General features: G+C 53.6%; 1 protein-coding gene across 4 annotated transcripts in view; it reads right to left on the bottom strand.

Annotated features, from left to right (window-relative positions):
• SOX1 (SRY-box transcription factor 1) overlaps positions 1-12028 on the bottom strand; it is a 726279-nt gene that overhangs the window by 267804 nt on the left and 446447 nt on the right. The window lies entirely within an intron of this gene.

The raw sequence follows: 12028 nt of genomic DNA, 5'->3' as shown, positions 1-12028 counted from the left end.
GTGCTCCTGCGATGGGTCGGCCGCCCTTGGCAGCCAGAGGACACGTTCCAGGTTTGACCCCCTTCCCTGTCCCTGTTGGCTCAGGAGGGTTATTTTAAAAGGTACGAGAATGGAACCCACTAAATATCAGGGACTAACCACAGCACAGAAAGCTGGGGAGGAGCCCAGCAGAGAGGCAAAGGGGGCAAAGCTGGAGTGAGCTCTTCATGGACCACATTCAGATCAACCACTTTTAGAATCCACACGATACCATCTTTTCTTCAGGCTCTTAGACAACAGTTATTCCTTAAAACTGAAGAATAGGTTTCCTAAGAATAGCAAAAGAGACAAAGAGGCCCTTGCTGGAGACGCTGTTCAATAATAAGATAATGAAATGTTTGAATGCTGGTGTCATCTAAGGCTGCTAATAACATAGCATGCATTCCTTTTTATTTTATTTTTATAGGCCAGATAAATTAAATTAAACTAGCTCCTTGCTCAACAGCTTGACACGCATTTTTAATAATAGCTCACTGCTCTCCTTCAGTAGCATGCCTGGCTCAAGGGTGCCTGGGTATGGAGGTCCCCCTTCCAAAGTTGGGTGTGCATGGCTGGCAGAAGGCTGCATAGACAAGGGCTGGAGAAAAGGAGAGGAGCTATTCACGTCCGACCCAATGCTAGGGATGCTGGCAGTGCCTGGGCAGTATGCCATGGCTACGTTCGAGGCTGAGTCCATATGGCCTAGGACATTCCCTGGCACATGTGGGCTTGAGTGGTGTGGCCAACACCCTGCCAGCCTTGGGGAGACCCCCGCCCTCAATTCTAACACAAGCTAGAGAACAGGGGCATGCAGCCTGGCTGAGACTTTGAGTTAACAAACTCTGTTTAAAAACATCTTCACTTCTCATTGGTAAACACCGTGACTACTAATATATATTGAGAAAATTAGTGTTTTCATGCCATGTTTTCTGGTACATTACCTAAACTCAATGCACAACTCACACTTGGCGTCTCGTTACTAGATAGCTGTGGATCACAATGTTTCACCACCAAGTATGGGCGTCACAGTAATAATTTGACAGGTGATAAAAAAAGAATAAGCGCTTTGCTGCAGTTTTGAGAGTCTGTTCTCCACAGTCTCAGTCACTGGAGTGGAAGGAATGAAGACGCACAATTTAAACAGTATGCTTACATGCATCCAACAGAAATTTTCCTGTGGAGATTAATTGAATTACACCTATAAAATATTTATATGGTATACTTATCAGTCCAGAGATGATTCTGAACAACTAGGAGAATGTTTTCACTACTAATAAACGATCACCACCGCAGCTGGGCAACACTGAATGATATCCTATGAGCCGAACACTCTAATAATTTTTGCAACTGTACTCTTTGAGACACTCCATATAAAGTGCAGCTTCACAGAAGTACATTAACTCCACAATCTCAGATTCTAAGCGTAAAGAGATATTGACGCGAGACCTGTCACATCAGGCACTCCCGTGGTAGCACAGCGATAAACGGTCTGGGTCTGTCTTCCCTTAGCTTTGTGGTGGTCAGTTGTGTTATCTCGGGCAAGCTTCTGGTCTCTCTCAACCCGTTTCTTCCTCTGTGGACTGGGATGCTAGGCTCAGAGACAGACTGGAACTGAGCAGGAAAACCCCACAGAAAGCAGTACTTGGATGTGAGGATGGTTTAGGCCAGATGCAGGCCTGTGTCAGCCCTGGCTCACAGCGGACAGGTGTAATGTCATAGAACCACACGTCATGCATGGCACACACAGAAATCATCCGTGCTGATGATCATAACGCATCACTGGCACATTCAGCCTGACAGTTGAAGCACCATGGTGGAGGGTGATGGTAAATTTGTTCAGAAAGGCCTGGTTATCGAGATCCCTGTGTGGCACCGAGTTTGTGCTGGTGAGAGGATGGACAGCAGGGACAGCCATGCCACGTCTGCGTGTAGAATGTCCACGGTGAGCCAGAGGGCAGGGGGTGCTGACTGGGGGCATTGGATTCATGGAGAGACCAGGGAGGACTCCTTCATGGGAGGACCCTGGAGCCCAGGCTCGTGGGCAGGAGGGAGTGAGTCTGAGGTGGGCTGGCCTTGACTGGGGCACGGATGGGTGGCCAGAGCCACTTGGTGAAGAGGAGACGGCAGGAGATAAGCCAGGAGGGAAGCCGACCGTGCAGACTGCATGGGTCACAAGCCAGTGCTGCGGATTTTGCTTTTAATCCGAGTGGAATGTGATGTCGCTGCCGATTTTGAATCAAGGGAAGTGCAACGTGTGCAGGGAGAGGGGTGACTCGAGCCTCTGTGAGGGGCCGGCAGCTCTGCGAAGTCCAGACCACGGACCCCACAGAACACACGGGTGGGTCAAGGTGGGCAGACAGCAAGGCCGGGCACTGTGAGGAGGGGAAGGCGCAGGAGAGCAGTGGGAGCGGGGCTCACTCAGGCGGGAGCAGGGCTCTGTTTTTGTTTTGCAGACACAGCACAGCCTCTGCCTTCAGGCAATTCGGGGAGAGGCGGACAAACGCGCTGCCCGGGACCCAAGGATGGGCCAGGGCCCGGGTGGGCAGGCGCGGGCGGAACGGGGAGCCGAGGCTTGTGGCACGCACCCAGCAGGCATGGGGGCAGTGGAGGCTTAGGGGGTCGCACTCAAAGTGGTATCTGGCACTTTCTAAGAGAGAGGGCCCAGCGAGCAGGGGATACAGAGAGTGTTCCAGGCCTGAGTGAGAGCGTCCCATGAGCAGTGTGGATGCAGCAGGCACAGCCACGTGGGTAGAGGCCGCCTGTAGGGCCAGGTGGTGGCCAAATGCCCGCTCTCCTCTGAGTGATCTGGAAACTTCCCTCGCTCCCATTGGTGGATGGGACAGGGATGGCAGGGATGTTGGATTCAGAAAAATGTGGGGTCCGGCCCCAAGCATAACTGGCAGCCACAGCCAGTTTTTGTGGCAAATCTGAGGTGGCAAATCCGAGGCGGTGAGCGATGCCAGAGTCCCCCCTGGGAAGCCACCGAACGAGTCCATGCAACTCCTGCCTGGGCCTGCCCCGTCCTGGGTGCAGCCCCCTCCGCATCCCACCCACTAAATCTGGGAAAACCTGGCCCCTCCTCTATGTCCCCTCCTGTCCATGGGGGTCCCTTGAGGGGTATGGGAAGAAACCCCTGAACTCTTACTGCTCTCCCCTTCTGATGGCCGCTACCCCAGATTCTACCATGAGAGTGGTGGCCGTCACGCCCTCAGCATCTGTCCCCACTCACACCACAGCCCACTTAACAGACAAGAGTCTGGTTCGGGGCGGGAAGGATAGGATAGCAGAGCCCACTGGGCAGAGGTGGCACAGCGGTGACCGGGCAGCACAAGGCAAGCAGCTCAGAGCAAACACGTCTCAGGGGGCCTGAAACGGGGCAAGAACCCAAATGGTACGCAGGACGCTGTATGGCTGCTAATGGGTCAGCCCTTGGCAGGTATTGTGCCGAACTGTGAACCCAGGGGCACGTCCGGGTCGGAGGGCACGCACCACCCCTTGGGCTGGGCCTTCCTTCCCCGGGGGCCCCAGGAACTGGCCCTGAGTGGGGAGGGGCTGAGTCTGCTGCTGTCCTTCTGTCCAGCTGGACGGCTTGGGCCTGGCTTCCTGCCTTCTTCCACCTCAGGTTCAGGAGCGGTGGGGAAACTCTGGGCATGGGTGCCAGTGCCCTGGGCCTAGCATGGAGAGGAGTCTGTGTGGGGAGAGGCCCAACTGTCTGCTCACCGGCGCGTGTCTGTGCTGACCCACATGCCCCAGACGCTCTTCTGCCTTCCTGGTCGGTCAGAGGCTGGGCCGTGGGCCATGTGCTCTGCCGAGATGGCAAATGTCCCACAGGTTACGTCCCAGGTCCCCCGGAGGATGATGGGCCAGAGGAGACCTTCCAGGCACATGGGACCGGAGGGGGGCTGGGGTATGAAGAGGGACAGGGGCTGGTGCTAAGGGGACAGGGAGGGCCCAGGGGGTCCCCCTCCTGCCTACCTCACTCCCTCTGTGGGGTCTCCAGGGTCACACCTCTGACCCTGACAGCTCCCGTGAGCTTCCTCGTGTGCCCTCGGGTCTGAGACGCCTGCCTCAGGCCATGCTCCTGCCTCTCCCTTTAAGTTTGTCTTACAAGTAAACAGTAGAGGCAGACTAGGAGGATGAGGCCAGGGGTTCCTCTCACACAAATTCTATGTTGCAACCACTGAAATCTGAGTTTTAGTAAGCAAACAAAAGTGTATGCTTTTGGGATTCACTAAAGCTATTTTTTAAAAAAGTGCTCCGAAGACTATAAACACACCTGCCTCTGAGGCCCACCCCTCACTCCCCCGCCCCAGGGAAGGCTGGGACTTCAGGGCAGCAGAAGGAAGGGTGCCTGGGGATTTGGATCCCGGCTCTGCCCTTCCAGGAACACCGTCTCTCCCTCTGCCTCTTTTTTTTCTCTCTTCTCTCCTCTCACCTCTCTCCTCTCTCCTCTTCTCTTTCCTTCCCCCCTCCCTTCCTCCTTCCTTCCCTCCCTCCAGTTTACAGAGTCTCACTCTGTAGTCCAGGCTGGAGTGCAGTGGCGCAATCTCAGCTCACTGCAACCTCTGCCTCCCGGGTTCAAGCGATTCTCCTGCCTCAGCCTCCTGAGTAGCTGGGATTACAGATGTACACCACCACACCCAGTCAATTTTTGTATCTTTAGTACAGACCTGGTTTCACCATGTTGGCCAGGCTGGTCTCGAATCCCTGACCTCAGGTGATCCACCCGCCTTGGCCTCACAAAGTGCTGGGATTGCAGGCGTGAGCCTCTGCACCCAACCATGCCTCACATTTCTTATTCTTGGGTGACTCCGAAAGTCAATTCTGCAGAGATGCTGTAGACTTATATTTTGTGGTCACATATTTCTAGACACAAACCCTAGAAAAGCCTTCTATTTTTCTATTCATTTTTCTGCCCTGTTTACAATCACTTTTACAGCATGTCCCATTGCAGCAGCCCTGGGCCTGTGCTGGGTGCCTGGTGACCAGACTTGCAGGATAGTGGAGGCTCCCAGCCTCCAGAGGACCCAGACACATCTACGGCCTCCCTGCATCCAACAGTGAGCGCCAGAAGGAAGGCCTGCCTGAAGAGGCATGATCTGCTGAAATGATGCCTGCTTTTCCTGGGTTTTTATCATCAGCACTGGACCTGCGCTCCCTCCTTCCCCCGGAACGGTGGTCTGGAGAGTGAGGGGTAATTGGCTCCCTGAGTCTCTCAGTTAGGACCTGGCCAGCGGGGAAGCATAACGCTGTTCGCACTGCAACACATATGCTACCTCCAAGACGTGGGCGCTGCCACGGCTGCGGGACTGCGCTGACATCTGGACAAGGGTGCTTCACCGTGGCCCTTGAGAGATGGGCCTCTCGTACGGCCGCCTGGGTGAGTGCCCTGGGCGCGCAGACAGCACAGGCTCTAATTGAAAACCGCTTTCTTTACAAAGGTCCAGATGAGACGGCATTGAGGCCGCACATGGGCAGAGGACAGCACCTGGGGGCCAAGCGGGGCTCAGACACGCCTTTCTGTGGTAGAGGGGGGAGGCGTCGGGGTTCCAACCCTGTTTACCAGGAGGGAAAAGATCAAGCTGAATGCTGGCGGAATTTGAGGCTATTTATGGACCACTGCGACCCCTTGTGCCATCTCTTACTGTTCGATCTCTGTAAGAGCCTGGCCCGTGGTTCTCAGAGGAGGCCTTCCAGACCTGCAGCATCAGCATCACCTGGGAACTCATAAGCTCAGCGAGTTCTTCCGTTGCACCTGCGTCCTCTGGATGGCGACTCAGGGATGGGACCCAGCCCCTGTGTCTCAGCAAACCATGCTGGGTGTTCTAACAGGCGCTGCAGTTTGAGAAGCCCTGATCTGTGGGTGGAGGCGGTGGTGGGTGAGGAGAAGACATGCTCTCTGGAGGGAACAGGAGTGATGTTTTAATCAGAACAGAGTCTGTCTACACCAACAGACATGGGGCCATCGGGCAAACAGTGTGCAGGTCTCTGAAGCCACAGAACAGGAAGCACAGCCTCATTTTGAGCATATTTTCCTGGTGACCAGAGCCATGGGCTCTCTCTAGGGCCTGGGAACAGAACCTGCTGTGGGCTGCTTGGGGAACCAAAATGCTCACAGAAGCCCTGCTAGAAACTGGTGTGCTGGGGGGAAGGAAGGTGGCAGCCACCTGGCAGCCTGGCCTGCTCTGGGGGCTGCGGGACCCTCCCTAGCACCTGTTCTAACCGCCTGTGCACCTTGCCGTGCGCCTAGGAGGGTCCTGTCCCTCTGGGCTCATGTCCTTGTCCTTACACTCAGGCCTGGACTCACTTTCTGGTGTTCTCCGGGATCCCAGGGCCCATCCAGCATGGGAGAGGCCTGGACTCAATTTTTGCTCCAGGATCCCAGGGCCTGTCCAGCGTGGGGGAGGCCTGGACTCATTTTCTGGTGCTCTGGGGTCCCAGGCCCCATCTAGCATGGGGGAGGCAGATCCTGCCCTACTCATGACTTGAGCACAGCTGTTTCCTCAGTTTACCCATCAGATCCCCACTAGCCTTTGCTTAAACAAAGATGCTTCCCCACACGGAGGCCGGCTGAGTTCTAGGGTGCCTTCCCCCCTCACATCCATGATGCCCAGGTGGGGCTCCCTGCTCTGTCACCCCCAGAGTGTAGCTGGGGTCACCCAGCAGCAGCGAGGCTGCCCTGAGCCGGTGGGAGGGACAGGACCTGGACAGCAGCCCCAGCCTCCCCTCACATTCAGGACCTGCCGGCGTCCCGGGTACCTGGCAGAGCCTGGGGTGGGCGAAGCTCCTGGTGTGGGGCTCCTGTACCCCTCGCACAGTCAGGGACGCCTGTCCTGTCCCTTCAAGTTTGGGGCAATGGAGCCAGCACAGAAAGAGAAGCTGGTCCTTGTCTGACAAGTGTGACCCAGTGTTCCCGGGCCGATGCCGGTCCTCATCACGGACTGGGATTGGCCCCTGAGCACACTGAGGATGAGGGGGACATGCCAAGCGTCACATGAACACAGGCCCCTGCTGCACCTGGCCCGCAGCCCTGCTCCCCGGGAACTGTGCACAGCGGTGACTGTGGGTGAGGGGACCCGGGAGAGAAAGAGCACCCAGCCGCATCTGAGATCCAGACCCCAGTGATTCCTGCAGAGCTCCTGTGTTGTCCTCGGTTGGACCAAGGCAGGAACTCAAGGGGGCAGGACTCAACACTATAACTCTCTTTTCAGGTAAGAAGCAGAGATAAAGGAGGCGGCGAAATTACCTTTCTGGTTAAATATATATTCCAAACAGCATTACATGGAGCATGAATGCATTGAAACTATCCGAGTGGAATTTTCACTCAGACACCTACATACAGAATACAGCTTAGAGGGGCCGACGCCCTGCTCAGGGAAAGACAGTTTTCCTTGTTGCCCATTTAAGACCAGGAATAGCACTACAGCCCATTACACATACATCTTGACTTCTTTTCTACCTCATCTTTTACCATTTCCAATTATTGCGAAGTCCACACAGATAATTAGGGAATAGGGAATAATTAGATAATGAGGTGAAAATCAGTTAATTTTTTTTTTTTACCTAATTGCAAAAAAAATACCAGTTTCTGGTCTTGAATTATTCATACTCATCAATTGTATGAATGCTGGAAAATGCCAGAAAGTGCCAGAAACTCAGCATATCCTTTCATTGTTTTTTTAAATTGCCAAATTTTTTAAAATCAGTTATGCATTTAATGTACATAGGTTAAAAGCCCAGGCTGGGTGCAGTGGTACACGCCTGTTGTTCGAGATACTTGGAGGCTGAAGTAGGAGGACTGCTTGAAGCCAGGAGTTTGAGGCTGTTGTGGTCCATGATCTCGCCACTGCACTCCAGCCTAGGCAACAGAGTGAGACCCTGTATCTAAAAAAGTAAAAAACAGGAAAATAAACCTCCATTAGGTTCTACTCTTTCTGCCCTTCTCACTACTGCACTTGACTAGTCTCAAACACAGGCTGGGCGTGGTGGCTCACACCTGTAATCCCAACACTTTGGGAGGCCAAGGTGGGTGGATCACTTGAGGTCAGGAGTTTGAGACCAGCCTGGCCAACATGGCGAAAACTGTCTCTACTAAAAATACAAAAAGTAGCTGGTATGGTGGCACATGTCTGTAATCCCAGCTATTCGGAAGGCTGAGGCAAGAGAATCACTTGGACCCAGAGACAGAGATTGCAGTGAGCTGAGATTGTGCCACTGCATTCAACCCTGGGTGACAGAGCAAGACTCCATCTTACACACACACACACACACACACAAAACACAAAAACCCACCAACAGATCTGCAGGGCAGTGTCCATTCCAGTCCCCAGAGGCAATCCACTTAAAAGCTAAAACCGCACCTGTTTATCCCCACATTTCTAAATAGCATTCATCTATTTCTATTTGCCGACTTTCTTTTGTTCAGTTTTGGCTACTGACTTCATATAATGAAAAATAAGAATTCAGCATCTCTGTACCATGTCCCTACTTGTTATCAAGGTCTTTCCTCCCCCACACACCCACTGCTGTTTGTAACGTCTGAACAGATCAGTATTCCAGTAGATCAATTAAATGTCATGACATTGTATAAATATCACTCACAGCTGAGACATGTAGTGTACTATAAATACAGTTTCCTCCTTAAATAATTTTTTTTTAGTTTGTTTTTCCTGGACTTAATTGCTTTTTCATTGGATTCATTTTTCATATACATATCATTAACTCAGCCCTAAACTCTCTGTGAGAATTTTAAATCTCCTCTCAAAATGCAAAAGGCCCTTTGTGTTTTCATCTTCCCTGGGAGATGCCCCTCCTGCAGCCTCCCTTCCTCTTCAGCACCGGATTCCTTAGCTTCCCTTCCCTTTCACTCTGGGGATTCCCATTGCCTCTTTCATTTTGGATTCTTGGTTTCTTGAATCCCAAGTCTTTGTCTCTCATTTTGTGGGGTACATCTCCCAGAGCCTCAATGAAAGAGTGAGAGATGTGTTTATTGAACAATTGTGTGTCTGAATTGTCTTGATTGATAGTTTGTTCATTTGGGTTAAAATTCTAGTAGAAAACTATTTTTCCCATAAAATTTTGAAGACAATTTTCCATTACCTCCTGGCTTCAAATATTGCTGTTGAGAAGACTAATAAAACTTGATTCTAGTCCTTTACTTGTTTTTAAATCTCTGGAAGTGTTTAGAATCTTTTTTTTTTTCTTTGAGTCCATAAGTCTCCCTAAAAAGGAATCCTTCATCATTCTGCCAGGGGTCTGACGTGCTTTCAGCCAGTGACCTGGGAAACCACCCAAAAAAAGAGGCAGCCCCCGTATCCTGTGACAACAAAGAAACCCTGAATCCTCTTGCCCTTGGCTCTGCCCAGTGCCCTCAGTCTGGAGTCTCTTCCCCATCCTCCAGACTCCACCTGAGGTGGGCGTGGCAGGCTACCTGGGGGTGGAGGAACACCTGGCCACGCACCTGCTTCTGAAATAGTCTTGCCACTCCCAGTCCCGCTATCCACCTGGTACCCTGGGAGCCCTGTCCCTTACCCTCCTTGAGAGCCCAGGATAAATGCACATCCTCGGTCATGATGGCCTCTGCAGCTCAGCTCTCAGCAGCTCGCCTCGGCTAATTCAGTCCCTCCTCAAGCACCTGCTGTGCAGCTTCCAAAATGTGTTCCTATTGCCTCTTTCCCACAGCTGTCTGTCCTGCGTTTGTGTCCTTTAAAAAAAACCTCCTTACTATTATTTTATTGAGGCCTCAGGAGACAGTAGCAGGTGAATCAGGAAGTCAGCCTCTGCTGTGCTGAGGACTTCCTGGGTTTGGATATGACCTTGATGTGGCCGTTCTGCCACCTGCCCCGACATTACAAAGGAGGGAAACACAGGGGCCATTCATGCCCACTGGTGATAGGTATGTGCCTCAGGGTGGCATGGAGCAGCAGCCGGGACTCCAGGTGCCTGAGGTTACACAAGGAAAACCCTAGGATGTCACCTGCCACTCCCAAAGATGATGCCTGCGGCTTCTCTGGGGGATGGCTGAGGAAACCAAAGGGTCTCCTGTGAGCTGTGAGGACATTCCTTCCAGCATCCTCTGGGGGTGCTTCCTGCCTGGCTAAGCACCGCCCCCACACAGTGTGGTGGATGCCGTCAGGGGTCAGCGGCCAGCCTGAGGTCTCAGCCCCCAGGAGCACCCAGCCTGCAGGATGCAGCACCACCCATAGAACAGGCTGCTGCAGGGACACGGGCCCTGAGCCATTCCCGGAATTCAACTCAAACTCAAGCAAGGGAGCTGACACCGGAGACTTGAGACCGACAGAACGTTCTCCAGAAGCGCCTTCCACTCAGGCCTGGGGGCGGGGGGGTGGGGGGGCAGCGGTCCCCAAGCATGGGAGGAAGGTGACGGGCTGGGCCCGGATTCCGTCCTAGCCATCAAGGGAGGGCACGCACCTCTTGCAGGGGTGAGGCTGACACATTGTAAATGGGGCTTCAACTGAGGGGAGCTGCTGCTTCTTACTGGCTCCACAGAGGCACCGGCCAGGTGACCACCGGATGCTTGTAGGAACATGGACATGGGATTTTACTAGAAAAGGAGGCCCAAGCTCTGTGGCCATCAGATGTTCTTTCTGTCCAGACATTACAGCGGCTGCTTGGGGCATGTTTGCTGCCTGTGGCTGTGTCTGGCAGGCAGAGAGGGCTCTGGATACATGATGTGTGCAAGGCTGACACACCAGAGCCGTGGGAAACAGGCATGGCTGGAGGGCAGGTGGAACGTGGGTTGACAGTGTGTCCCGTCAAAACTGCAGGCCGCTTTAAAAACCACTTTGTAGGTGGATGTGCAAAGATTTCACAAAACACTGCTATCCGATGGACGCTAAGAAGGCCTGGGGATCGCCTCCCCTACATGGCCCCAAAGGGCCGCCTCAGTTCAGTGAGCACCTTTCCACTTAACACTTCAGGGTTTAATGACCCAAAGAATAGAAATTGATGAGGAAAGACGTGCCAGCCCTCATCTTAAGATACATTTGTCATCACAATCATTTCTCTTTCCAAAACGTTCTCTCTCAGGGAGGAAAAGTACAATTGGAAAATAGAACTTTTTCATCCCCGTCTTTCAATGCACACGCCTTCCTTCACCTATGAACTCACTTCACTGGCAGTGTGTGCCAGGTGGGGGATGAGAGTTGCAGAGCGCAGCCCCTCCTGGGCGGCCCTTGGCCAGGGTGGGTCTGCTGGAAGCCCCCATGGACACAGATGGATGCCCCGGGGGTGGGGGAGTGTGCAAAGAGCCGTGCAAGGCCCCGGTGCCTTATGGTTACCTTTGCTCAGCACACCCTGACGTCCTCACACAGGCTCCAAGGGCTCAGCCTGCAGAGTGGGCTTGGGCTGGGCCCCCTTTGCTCTGCCCAGCTGCCCTGGCTTATGTTCCTCCTGCCATCACGCCTGCTGGCTTCTGTCAGCATGACAACCCTTTCTGCCCTCTGGGGTCTGCAGATCCCGCCTTCGAAAGCCCCAGGAGGTGTCTGCATTCCAATTCAGTGTCCCGGGGCTGAGCTGGGGCTTCTGCTGAAGCCACTCACGGGAGGGCCAGCCAGGTGGCTGAGCCAGCTCTCCGAGCTCCTGCTCTGAACTCAGCCCACCCCTGTTTCCTCTGCCCCATGAGACCCAGGGTCCATGACACCCAAGCCGGCATCATCCTCAGAGCACTCGCTAATCCCCCATGTCTCCACGCCTCCCTCTGCTCATCCCATGTTCATGGGCGAAGCCAGCAAGTGGCCAGAGATCGTGAAGAAGAATGCCCTGGTCGTTACAGGATGGAAGAGAAGCTCTTCTGTGGGTTGGCTGGTTTGCTCATTCACTAGTGTTTGCAGAGGGCCCTGGGCCGGCCGTGTCAGGGCCATGTGGTGAAGAAAACACACAGGACGTCTGTCCTCCTGGGCCTCACAGTCCAGGGGACAGGCAGCTGTCAGGCAGAGAGCTGCAAAGCATGTATATGCCACGAAGACCCAGCAGGCTTTGGAACCGCCAG

Source organism: Pan paniscus, chromosome 14 (genome assembly GCF_029289425.2).
Source record: "Pan paniscus chromosome 14, NHGRI_mPanPan1-v2.0_pri, whole genome shotgun sequence".
In the NCBI taxonomy this organism is placed as follows: Eukaryota; Metazoa; Chordata; class Mammalia; order Primates; family Hominidae; genus Pan; species Pan paniscus.
The sequence above is the reverse complement of the archived record's forward strand: the minus strand, read 5'-3'. Positions and strand labels throughout refer to the sequence as shown.